The sequence below is a fragment of the Rutidosis leptorrhynchoides genome, chromosome 8 (assembly GCF_046630445.1).
Source record: "Rutidosis leptorrhynchoides isolate AG116_Rl617_1_P2 chromosome 8, CSIRO_AGI_Rlap_v1, whole genome shotgun sequence".
NCBI classification, from domain to species: Eukaryota; Viridiplantae; Streptophyta; class Magnoliopsida; order Asterales; family Asteraceae; genus Rutidosis; species Rutidosis leptorrhynchoides.
The window spans coordinates 13,925,871-13,940,628 of NC_092340.1; positions in this window are offsets into that span (position 1 = coordinate 13,925,871).

Below are 14,758 nucleotides of genomic sequence, written 5' to 3' on the forward strand. Positions count from 1 at the left end.
AAGCTTGTTAAGTTCACGGTAATCAATGCACATCCTTAACTTACCATCCTTCTTTTTAACAAATAGAATAGGAGCTCCCCATGGGGACGAGCTTGGACGAATGAAACCGTTATCCAATAGTTCTTGGAGCTGGTTGGAAAGTTCCTTTGTGACGACCCGAGAATTTCAGACCAAATTTAAACTTAAATTTTATATGTTTCCGATATGATAAGCAAAGTCTATAATGTTGAATCTCAAAATTTTGGAATTTATATTCATGTAATCAATTATCCTTTGTCTGTGCTCAACGATTCACGAACTATTGTGTGTAAATAAATGTGTATAATTATGTATATATATATATATGTATATATAAATATAAACAAAAGTATATGTATAATAATTTGAAATAATACAATCTATTATTACTAATACTAATAGTATTATTATTATCACTTTTATGAATTTTAGTATCAATATTACTTATTATTAATAATGATATAATTATTATTATTATTAATATAGATAGATATTAATTATTAATATTAATATATATATAAATAAATAAATAAAAAAGAAATCAAGAACTGGTACCATTCAGTTTCACATCCACATCCCCACTGTATCTGATTTTAGTATTTTTCGGAGTTTGTTACAAGTCTACTTCAATTTTAATTACAGAACAAAATTCTTTCATCATATATATCATCTTCTGCATTGTAATTGGATATTAACCAAAAATAAAGAAATAAGCTCGTATCCTCTGGTCTTCATCTTTTTCATCATATTTTGATTTTGAATGAAATTTCAAAATGTAATAATACAGTCTTGTTAGGAATCGTCTATCTAAACTATATGTAAGTTTTCAATCCTCAATTCTTTCTATTAATCTCCAATTTGAGAGCCAAAGTTTTGGGTTTTAAAAGTCAACTAAGTGTTCTTGAATCAAATTCAAGTTGGTTTTGATGTTTTCAGTTAATTTGATGATCCATAAAGATTATTTGAATGATTTTTGCAACACAATTCATGTTGTAATCATAATCTATAACAGTCTTAAATTCAAAACCAACTTTTGAGCTCATGTGTTCTTGACAGTGATATACACTAATTTGAATTCGAAACAAATTTCAAAAACTAAAAATGCAGAGTTGTTAGGAATCATTTACTTAAACTTCCTGTAAAATCTCAAGTTCCAATTCTTAATAACGAATTCGAATTTGCGAGTCAAAGTTATTTTGCCAAAAGTCAACCAATTTGTTCATCGAGAAATTAGAGCTCATTTTGATATTTCAAGTTCAATTGATGATTCTAATAGTTTTTAGGAATGATTTGAAACATGTTTCATGTTGTAAAGATTGTCCAAAACGAATTCAAAATTGAAAACAAAATTTTTTTTTCTTGGCTACCAGCAAGCAGTAGGATTTTGTTTTGTTTTTTTCTCATTTTTTTTTATATCATGAACACATTTTTTTTTGTTTCATGTTGTTTACAAGTCATAAATGAAAACCCATTCGATTGTTGTTGAGTTTTTGCCCCCGTTTGATTTTAAACTTGGTGAAGAAGATGATGAACATGGCTAAATGAAATACTAGATATATAGTTTGGGTTGCCTTATAAATCAGATAAACAAGATAGAGGGAATGGTTAAGTGTGTTTGCGGGTGAGCGGGAGGTCTCTAGTTCAAACCCGGTTCAGTGCATATTTTTTTAGAAAGGCTTTGGAAGGTAGATTTCATTACCAAAATTATTATTATTATTAGTATTGTGATTATTATTATTATGGTTATTTTTAGAACACTTATTATTACTAATACAAGTATTATTATAAAGACTATAATTTATTATTATAATTATGATTATGATTATTATTATTATTATGAGAATGATACAAATTATTATTATTTTCATTAATATTAGTACTTGTAACATTTTATAATTGTTAGTGTTATTATTATCATCCACATAGGTATTATTATTAGTATTATCATCATTATTATTAATATTACAAAGTATCATTAATAGACTTATCATTTAAACATTAATATTAGTGATATTGTATAATTACTGAAAATTTCTATTAAAACTATTAAAAATTACCATTATTATTATTAGTATTATTTTTTACTAAAACTATCATTATTATTGATATCAGTATTATCTATGTCATTATTATTAAAATAATTTCGATTATGAAAAATAAAAGTTTTAAAGACGTTATTAAAATGATAAACATAAAAATAAAGATTTTATATATAAATATATATTTAATACACATAACTTAACTATACTAATATATCTATATATATAATGAAAATATATATAATGAACCTATTAGTCTACTATATATATAAATTACATCACTAATAATAATATAAATAAATATATTTGTTAGATTACAAGTATATGTCTTAATAAATATATGAATGATATAGGTTCGTGAATCCGAGGCCAACCCTACATTGTTCAATGTCGTCATATGTATTTTTACTACAAAATACATTATTGTGAGTTTCATTAATCCCTTTTTAAATGCTTTTGCAATATATATTTTTGGGACTGAGAATACATGCGCAGTTTTTATAACTGTTTTATGAAATAGACACAAGTAATTGAAACTACATTATATGGTTGAATGATCAAAATCGAATATGCCCCTTTTTATTAAGTCTGGTAATCTAAGAATTAGGGAACAGACACCCTAATTGACGCGAACTCTAAAGATAGATATATCGGGCCCAACAAGCCCCATCCAAAGTACCGGATGCTTTAGTACTTCGAAATTTATATCATGTCCGAAGGAGGATCCCGGAATGATGGGGATATTCTTATATGCATATTGTGAATGTCGATTACCAGGTGTTCAATCCATATGAATGATATTTTTATCTCTATGCATGGGACGTATGATTATGAGAAATGGAAGTATGAAATCCTGTGGTCTATTAAAATTATGAAATGATTATTTATGTTAAACTAATGAACTCACCAACCTTTTGGTTGTCACTTTAAAGCATGTTTATTCTTAGGTACGAAAGAAATCTTCCGCTGTGCATTTGCTCATCTTAGAGATATTACTTGGAGTCATTCATGACATATTTCAAAAGACGTTGCATTTGAGTCGTTGAGTTCATCAAGATTATTATTAAGTCTATTATAGTAAGATATATTACGGAATGGTATGCATGTTGTCAACTTTCGATGTAATGAAAGATTGTCTTTTCAAAAATGAATGCAATGTTTGTAAAATGTATCATATAGAGGTCAAATACCTCGCGATGTAATCAGCCGTTGTGAATCGTTTATAATCGATATGGACTTCGTCCGGATGGATTAGGACGGGTCGCTTCAGTTGGTATCAGAGCGGTGGTCTTAGCGAACCAGGTCTTGCATTAGTAAGTCTAACTGATAGTTGTTAGGATGCATTAGTGAGTCTGGACTTCGATCGTGTCTGCATGTCAAAAGTTTTGCTTATCATTTTTGTCGGAAATCATCTATTTATCATCCTTAGGAAATTACCTGCTTATCATTCTTAGTCTAGACACATCTTACTGCAATGATTGCAAGAATAGTGTATAGACAAAATTCGTATCTTAGCGTATCTGCTAATTCATATCTTAGCATATCTTGTACTGTAGACTTTGTCTGACAACTTCCGTAGATTCCTCCGTAACAAATGGGATTTTAGTATTGTATATGCATATGTGAATTATGTATTGCAGGGTACTAATCTACATCCTATAATCTGTTTCTTATCGAAAATACTTCATCTGATTGTACGAGATGAATCCCTCGACCAGTTCGAGTCCCTCAGACTTCGATAGCTAATCTGATAGTTATTCCGACAGCTATTCCGACATGGATGTTCACTTAAGCTCTGGAGGCAACGTCACCAGAATGAATCAACCAATCAATCATCCCCAATTCATCTGATGGGTTCGCAGTCGACTTAACCGGTGGAGACGAGAGGAAGGCGATCCTTTCCACCCACCAACCGAATTTACCTCTTGGCAATGAACCTGAAGCACTTACCGGCGAACCAGTATGAAACACCATTTTCACCCCCATTTCCCGAATATCTCACCACGATTGTATTCTATCTAAAATTCTAAACCTTATTCATCCGCTCGTACCGACCGACAATCATCCCGGAATAATAGAAGAAGTCAACGAACTTTGCACTCGAGTAATCAATCTAGAGAATATGGTGCAAAAATTACCAGCTTCAACAACATCACCGGCACTAACAGTACCATCAATAACAACACCAGTACCATCAACAACCCATGCCTCGACGTCTCATTCTATACCTTGAGTACAATTATCGTTCTACGTATCGTTCTACATCATTTATCTTCGTTCGACATGGCGATTATGTAATCTCTAATGTTTTAGAGATTATATATTCTTGTTCTAACGGTAAATCAAATGAGTTTAATATCATATTGACTCATTAAATTCATGATTACATCTGAAGAAAATATATATGTATATATATTTTCATAAAGATTGTAATTAAAAATTCTTGTGTACAAACTGTTAATGGTGAAAATATTTTAACGAGTAGGTAATACCCGAGAAATATTTAGATTTCACATTAATAAGTTACACTGTACATTCTTCAAATCTTATTCAACAGTCGTTTACTATCCTACTTACGTCCACCGATATATAAATCCGTTCACCACAGAATAACCATATTCATCCAATTTCATATTTGGATTTTGATTTATCAAAAATCAAGTGGCATAATGAAGGAAACATTTGACAAAATAAAATTTGATAGAAACAAACAAATTAACTATAAGAAATTTTGTTAAGAATCCACGCTAACTGCTCCTAACTAATTGTTCCCAGCTAACTGATTACACTTTATTTATCGCAATTTATATTCTCGCAATTTTATTTATCGTCATTTAATTTCTGTTATTTACTTTACGCACTTTATTTATCGTCATTTAATTTCTGTTATTTATTTTACGCACTTTAAATATCGGGACACGTATACAAGGTTTTGACATCATATCGACGCATCTATATATATTATTTGGAGTAACCATAGACACTCTATATGCAGTAATGCGGGAGTTAGCTATACAGGGTTGAGGTTGATTCTATAATAATATATATAGTTTGAGTTGTGATCCAGTCTGAGACGTATACGGGTCACGATACGTATTAATTAATTCGAATATTATATATTAAACTATATATGAATAATTGGATTGTTAACTGTGGACTATCGACTGTGGACTAATAATATTGGACAATTAAAATGAATTAAAATATTGATTATAACATACGAAACTAAACAATTCTTCAAGTTTGCCACTTGATTTCATTTTAAATCTCATTTGTATCTTGACGATTACAATCTGCGTTCAAATCTTTCATAATTCTTGAAAACACCTCAATCGAGAGGATGAACCAACCGCACTTCATCTACGGAAGAAAAGATCTATGCATATAGCTATGCACCTGAAAACTCTCAAAAACTGAGTAAACGTTTAACGCGTAGCTGTGCTAATTCCTTTAGCGTTATTATTACCAAAGATAACTTTGCAATCTCTTTCCAAATTAGCCAATTTTGTCACAGCTCCAACAAGTCAACTCCGACTCTTCGTCCGAAACAACCTCATTATAACCTTGATATATATGCGTACTCTTTTATTGTTACCGGAGAACCTTTTATATTCCACCATATTACCAGCAGATGTACCAGCAACCTCATCGCTCCTTGGTTTAAATCTCTCCGACAAATCCCTATATTTATCTATTGAAGTCTCATCATGTACTCATCTGCATCTTGTAACAAGAATTGCCATACCAATTATCGGGAATCAGTAAACCTGTATTATGAGTCTCGCAACGTTTCCACAACAACAGTTATATGTATCCATATAACATTTATCTCTTAGAACTATGATCTTCCATTCTGAAATTCTTAAAAGCACCCAGTCTGCGAATTAATGCTCTGAATTTTGAAAAGTTGAATGAAGCAACAAAAATCGTAAACGACCTCAACAGCCAAAAGTTGATGATAAAGAATTGTATGTTGGCAAAGCTCAGCAAAAGTTTAAAACTGAAAAACTGATTGAGCAAACTACGAAGGAGTCTCTGAACAAATCACAAGGACTAAACTTGTACATTAAGAATCCTGATGATTCTGTTTCTGATGAAATCTTTAGCGAATACCTTGCTTCTGACTCCAAACTCTTGCGGACAAATTTTCTTCACCATCCTTCGATATTAGAAATTCCAAGATATCATCGTATCTTTCATTATAAATATCCTCGATATTTCTAAAGATATTTTCATAACTATTCTTATCTGAAATCAGTTACCTCTTCGCGTTATCTGTATTACATCCTATAGGAAACTGTTTAGTTTCTATATTCTGTAAACCTCCGAGCTTAAATTACGAATGTTTTTGAAGTAGTGTTGGGAGCTGAAGCATGAGTTAGTATAATATAATGACACTTGATCAACGTGATTATATTACAGTAAGTCATGCTGAGTTTCTAAATGGAACATGATGATTCATAGATTATAACGTCATCATGTGTCATGTTACATAACTCTTTCATTCTGCTTAATTTCTGAAAATATCAAGAAAATATATTCTTGATAGTTCTATTCTCAGTGATTCTGGTAATTTGACAAATCAAATCGTGCTATTACGTTCTTTCTTGTTTAGAACATTAAGTTCATTCGAAATTTCATACTTACGAATTCTGGACCGTTACTCGCTTTACTAGAGGTCGAGAAAATAATAAAAAGTCAAAGAGCTCCAAAATATAAGAGAAAATATAAAGCCCAATAAAAACACGGAGGTTACAAACCATGGATATTAATACGAATAGCAATATAAAGACATGGTAAAATTAAGAATAGTATCACCCTAAGGTAATAGTAGAAGTAAACGGATTTTTCTGGTGGAAGACTGAAAAGAAGGATGACAGAAATGATAACTAGGTAAAATATCAAGGATGAGAACTGGATTAAACATTTTCACAATCTTTTGGATGTATGAACTAAGAAAGAAAGTATAGGAATGGTGAGAATAATGGAACGGAAGAGTTTAATTTATAATGGAAATATCAGACAGAGAAATCGAGGCAGATCACTGTATTTAATTATAGAGATCTTAATTTACTTATTCGCCGAAGAATCAAATCTTTTATATATCAAAGATTTTCTTTAAATCCCTTGAATTCCGGAATTCAACAAAGACAACGTCAAAAATTAAGACGCACCTTATTTTCTAAATTCAACCACGACTAGTCAAAAGTTATGATGAAACTTGTCTTTCTCATTTCACTATTTAGTTATAGCTTCATTCGTACGCTTCGAGTAATCGAATTGTCTTATTCATATTACTCAACGGTGATAAAACTCTATTTATCAACTCATATTCGTCATGAAAACATTTTTAATGTTAGCCATGACAATCTCGATCAAATTTCGGGACGAAATTTCTTTAACGGGTAGGTACTGTGACGACCCGGGAATTTCAGACCAAATTTAAACTTAAATTTTATATGTTTCCGATATAATAAGCAAAGTCTATAATGTTGAATCTCAAAATTTTGGAATTTATATTCAAGTAATCAATTATCCTTTGTCTGTGCTCAACGATTCACGAACTATTGTGTGTAAATAAATGTGTATAATTATGTGTGTATATATATATATATATATATATATATATATATAAATATAAACAAAAGTATATGTATAATAATTTGAAATAATACAATCTATTATTACTAATACTAATAGTATTATTATTATCACTTTTATGAATTTTAGTATCAATATTACTTATTATTAATAATGATATAATTATTATTATTATTAATATAGATAGATATTAATTATTAATATTAATATATATATAAATAAATAAATAAAAAAGAAATCAAGAACTGGTACCATTCAGTTTCACATCCACATCCACACTGTATCTGATTTTTGTATTTGTCGGAGTTTGTTACAAGTCTACTTCAATTTTAATTACAGAACAAAATTCTTTCATCATATATATCATCTTCTGCATTGTAATTGGATATTAACCAAAAATAAAGAAATAAGCTCGTATCCTCTGGTCTTCATCTTTTTCATCATATTTTGATTTTGAATGAAATTTCAAAATATAATAATACAGTCTTGTTAGGAATCGTCTATCTAAACTATCTGTAAGTTTTCAATCCTCAATTCTTTCTATTAATCTCCAATTTGAGAGTCAAAGTTTTGGGTTTTAAAAGTCAACTAAGTGTTCTTGAATCAAATTCAAGTTTGTTTTGATGTTTCCAGTTAATTTGATGATCCATAAAGATTATATGAATGATTTGAAACACAATTCATGTTGTAATCATAATCTATAACAGTCTTAAATTCAAAACCAACTTTTGAGCTCATGTGTTCTTGACAGTGATATACACTAATTTGAATTCGAAACAAATTTCAAAAACTAAAAATGCAGAGTTGTTAGGAATCATTTACTTAAACTTCCTGTAAAATCTCAAGTTCCAATTCTTAATAACGAATTCGAATTTGCGAGTCAAAGTTATTTTGCCAAAAGTCAACCAATTTGTTCATCGAGAAATTAGAGCTCGTTTTGATATTTCAAGTTCAATTGATGATTCTAATAGTTTTTCGGAATGATTTGAAACATGTTTCATGTTGTAAAGATTGTCCAAAACGAACTCAAAATTGAAAACAAAATTTTTTTTTCTTGGCTACCAGCAAGCAGTAGGATTTTTTTTGTTTTTTTTCTCATTTTTTTTTATATCATGAACACATTTTTTTTTGTTTCATGTTGTTTACAAGTCATAAATGAAAACCCGTTCGATTGTTGTTGAGTTTTTGCCCCCGTTTGATTTTAAACTTGGTGAAGATGATGATGAACATGGCTAAATGAAATACTAGATATATAGTTTGGGTTGCCTTATAAATCAGATAAACAAGATAGAGGGAATGGTTAAGTGTGTTTGCGGGTGAGCGGGAGGTCTCTAGTTCAAACCCGGTTCAGTGCATATTTTTTTAGAAAGGCTTTGGAAGGTAGATTTCATTACCAAAATTATTATTATTATTAGTATTGTGATTATTATTATTATAGTTATTTTTAGAACACTTATTATTACTAATACAAGTATTATTATAAAGACTATAATTTATTATTATAATTATGATTATGATTATTATTATTATTATGAGAATGATACAAATTATTATTATTTTCATTAATATTAGTACTTGTAACATTTTATAATTGTTAGTGTTATTATTATCATCCACATAGGTATTATTATTAGTATTATCATCATTATTATTAATATTACAAAGTATCATTAATAGACTTATCATTTAAACATTAATATTAGTGATATTGTATAATTACTGAAAATTTCTATTAAAACTATTAAAAATTACCATTATTATTATTAGTATTATTTTTTACTAAAACTATCATTATTATTGATATCAGTATTATCTATGTCATTATTATTAAAATAATTACGATTATGAAAAATAAAAGTTTTAAAGACGTTATTAAAATGATAAACATAAAAATAAAGATTTTATATATAAATATATATTTAATACACATAACTTAACTATACTAATATATCTATATATATAATGAAAATATATATAATGAACCTATTAGTCTACTATATATATAAATTACATCACTAATAATAATATAAATAAATATATTTGTTCGATTACAAGTATATGTCTTAATAGATATATGAATGATATAGGTTCGTGAATCCGAGGCCAACCCTACATTGTTCAATGTCGTCATATGTATTTTTACTACAAAATACATTATTGTGAGTTTCATTAATCCCTTTTTAAATGCTTTTGCAATATATATTTTTGGGACTGAGAATACATGCGCAGTTTTTATAACTGTTTTACGAAATAGACACAAGTAATTGAAACTACATTATGTGGTTGAATGATCGAAATCGAATATGCCCCTTTTTATTAAGTCTGGTAATCTAAGAATTAGGGAACAGACACCCTAATTGACGTGAACTCTAAAGATGGATCTATCGGGCCCAACAAGCCCCATCCAAAGTACCGGATGCTTTAGTACTTCGAAATTTATATCATGTCCGAAGGAGGATCCCGGAATGATGGGGATATTCTTATATGCATATTGTGAATGTCGATTAGCAGGTGTTCAATCCATATGAATGATATTTTTATCTCTATGCATGGGACGTATGATTATGAGAAATGGAAGTATGAAATCTTGTGGTCTATTAAAATTATGAAATGATTATTTATGTTAAACTAATGAACTCACCAACCTTTTGGTTGACACTTTCAAGCATGTTTATTCTCAGGTACGAAAGAAATCTTCCGCTATACATTTGCTCATCTTAGAGATATTACTTGGAGTCATTCATGACATATTTCAAAAGACGTTGCATTCGAGTCGTTGAGTTCATCAAGATTATTATTAAGTCTATTATAGTAAGATATATTACGGAATGGTATGCATGTTGTCAACTTTCGATGTAATGAAAGATTGTCTTTTCAAAAATGAATGCAATGTTTGTAAAATGTATCATATAGAGGTCAAATACCTCGCGATGTAATCAACCGTTGTGAATCGTTTATAATCGATATGGACTTCGTCCGGATGGATTAGGATGGGTCGCTTCATCCTTCATTTCGGAAGGTGCTAAACGGTATGGTGCTTTAGCAATAGGAGCAGCACCGGGAGCTAAATCAATTTGAAATTCAACTTGTCGAGGAGGTGGAAGACCATGAAGATCTTCGGGAAACACATCGGGATAGTCTCTAACCACTGGTACATCTTCAATACGCTTCTCTTTCGATTCGATCAGCTTAACGTGGGCTAGAATGGCTGGATGACCTTTTATAAGGTATTTGCGGGTTTTGATACAGGAGATGATATTGAGATTGGAACCACTCTTTTCACCTTGGATGATGAAAGTATCTCCATTCCCCAATGGAACATTAACAGTTTTATCGTAAGACATGATAGCAGCATGTAATGGACGTAACCAATCCATACCAACTACGATGTCAAAACTTCCGAGTTCGATCGGCAAAAGGTCTATCTTAAATTCCTTATCGGCTAAGATTAGATTGCAGTTTTTATAGATTTTATCGACTTGCATGACTTTACCATTAGCCACTTCTACTAATCGTTTAGTTTCTAAGGGTTGAGGCTTTTCAGTAAATAGGGTACAAAAATCACTAGACACGTAACTTCTATCGGCACCAGTATCGAATAAAATAGTTGCATAGAAATTATTGACAAGATACGTACCCGTGATAACTTCATCTTTATCTCAGGCTTCAGCAGCAGTAATAACAAATGCACGACCCTTCGTAGCAGTAGCATTAGCTCCAGTAACGGGATTATCCTTCTTCTTAGGACAATTCGGACTAATGTGTCCCTTCTCTCCACAAGTATAGCATGTAGGAGGAGCTTTGGCCGGAACAATAGCCTTATCCTTCGGAGGAGTCTTACACGTCTTAGCAACGTGTCCCACTTTCTTACACAACGCACAAACCGCAGTACACTTTCCCGGGTGATGCCTCTCACAACGAATACAGAAAGGATAAGTACCCTTATAATTCGATCTTGTATTATCCGCAGGCTTCTTATTATCATTCTGAGCTGAACTTTGAGATGGCTCAAACTTACTCTTACCATCATTACCCTTAGTTTCAACCTGCTTACTGGCCGACGCTCTTCTTCTCTTGGCCAACATTAGATTTTGTGCCATAAGAACCACAGCATCAAGAGTAACCTTCTCGGCAGCTATAACATTCCCTTGATCATCCTCGGGAAGACCTTCAATATACCGCTCAATTCTTCTAGCTTCAGTAGGAAATATTTCAGGACATAGAGTAGAAAGCTCCAGATAACGATTGGTGTAGTTCTCAATGTCAGTACCCTTGACCTTGAGTTCCCAGAACTCAGCTTCAAGTTTCTGAACTTGACTTCGAGGACAGAATTTGTTAACCATCATGCTTTTGAGTTCGTCTCATGGAATTGCATTAGCATTATCAATTCCTACGGACTTGGCATGAGCAGTCCACCAAGTTAAAGCATTGCCACCCAATGAGCTAGTGGCATACTTTACTCGATCGTTATCACCACAGTTGTAAATATGGAAAATAGATTCCATCTTCTCGAACCAACGGACTAGTTCGACAGCTTCTTCAGTCCCCTTAAATGCAGGAGGATGACAGTTTGAAAAATCCTTGTAGGAACAAGGTTTCGGTTGCGGATTAGCATGATTAGCTTGGGCGTTGCCTTGGGCGGCAGTGAGTAATTGTTGGAAATGCTCAGTAGTTAACACAACGTTGTTAACGGTAGGTGCAGCTGAACGAACCATGATGTCACTACATAAAAGTGAACATAAGTCGAATAAGTTAACAAATTTGAGCAATTACAAGTAGGAATAAGATAAAGTATTAATATCACATGATATAAATAAAACACTTTATTTTATTAAGGAACTAGGCATTAAATAAGCCTTTTAATATACGATTCGGAAATAGAAATAGTTTTAAGGCATAGCCTTTACATAGATGGAAAATAGAAAGATAACTAAAGAATATTAAGATTGAAGTTGTCTTCATATTCCTTCTTCTCGTCCTCAACCTTCTTTATAAACTTCTCAACTTTCTCATTCTTCGCCTTTTGTTTCTCATGCAGGAACTCGAGATTATCATAAAGATTAGAAACTTCATTGTTGATTACATGGTACTTGTGGTCCCTTATAGAAAGTTGATTATTCACGCGGTTTTCTTCCATCTTCAATCTAAGGTCAACATCTTCTCTTAGGTAGGAGAGAGATTGCTTCCCCCATCGGGTATTTCTATCACCTTCATACTTCACCAACTTTATCTCTTTCTTTAGTTCAGCATTTTCCTCCATGAGCTTCTTGATTGCTAGGTCTTTTTCCTTCATTTGAACATCGATCCTTCCAATATGGCGAATTAGGTCATCGGTGAAATGTCCCATTCTTATTGATTAAAAACGTTCCATATTAATTGATTTCGTTGCGAGGTTTTGACCTCTATATGAGACGTTTTTCAAAGACTGCATTTATTTTTAAAACAAACCATAACCTTTATTTCATAAATAAAGGTTTAAAAAGCTTTACGTAGATTATCAAATAATGATAATCTAAAATATCATGTTTACACACGACCATTACATAATGGTTTACAATACAAATATGTTACATCGAAATCAGTTTCTTGAATGCAGTTTTTACACAATATCATACAAACATGGATTCCAAATCTTGTCCTTATTTTAGTATGCAACAGCGGAAGCTCTTAGTATTCACCTGAGAATAAACATGCTTTAAACGTCAACAAAAATGTTGGTGAGTTATAGGTTTAAACTATATATATCAAATCGTAATAATAGACCACAAGATTTCATATTTCAATACACATCTCATACATAGAGATAAAAATCATTCATATGGTGAACACCTGGTAACCGACATTAACAAGATGCATATATAAGAATATCCCCATCATTCCGGGACACCCTTCGGATATGATATAAATTTCAAAGTACTAAAGCATCCGGTACTTTGGATGGGGTTTGTTAGGCCCAATAGATCTATCTTTAGGATTCGCGTCAATTAGGGTGTCTGTTCCCTAATTCTTAGATTACCAGACTTAATAAAAAGGGGCATATTCAATTTCGATAATTCAACCATAGAATGTAGTTTCACGTACTTGTGTCTATTTTGTAAATTATTTATAAAACCTGCATGTATTCTCATCCCAAAAATATTAGATTTTAAAAGTGGGACTATAACTCACTTTCACAGATTTTTACTTCGTCGGGAAGTAAGACTTGGCCACTGGTTGATATACGAACCTATAACAATATATACATATATATCAAATTATGTTCAAAATATATTTACAACACTTTTAATATATTTTGATATTTTAAGTTTATTAAGTCAGCTGTCCTCGTTAGTAACCTACAACTAGTTGTCCACAGTTAGATGTACAGAAATAAATCGATAAATATTATCTTGAATCAATCCACGACCCAGTGTATACGTATCTCAGTATTGATCATAACTCAAACTATATATATTTTGGAATCAACCTCAACCCTGTATAGCTAACTCCAACATTCACATATAGAGTGTCTATGGTTGTTCCGAAATATATATAGATGTGTCGACATGATAGGTCGAAACATTGTATACGTGTTTATGGTATCTCAAGATTACATAATATACAATACAAGTTGATTAAGTTATGGTTGGAATAGATTTGTTACCAATTTTCACGTAGCTAAAATGAGAAAAATTATCCAATCTTGTTTTACCCATAACTTCTTCATTTTAAATCCGTTTTGAGTGAATCAAATTGCTATGGTTTCATATTGAACTCTATTTTATGAATCTAAATAGAAAAAGTATAGGTTTATAGTCGGAAAAATAAGTTACAAGTCATTTTTGTAAAGGTAGTCATTTCAGTCAAAAGAACGACGTCTAGATGACCATTTTAGAAAACATACTTCCACTTTGAGTTTAACCATAATTTTTGGATATAGTTTCATGTTCATAATAAAAATCATTTTCTCAGAATAACAACTTTTAAATCAAAGTTTATCATAGTTTTTAATTAACTAACCCAAAACAGCCCGCGGTGTTACTACGACGGCGTAAATCCGGATTTACGGTGTTTTTCGTGTTTCCAGGTTTTAAATCATTAAGTTAGCATATCATATAGAT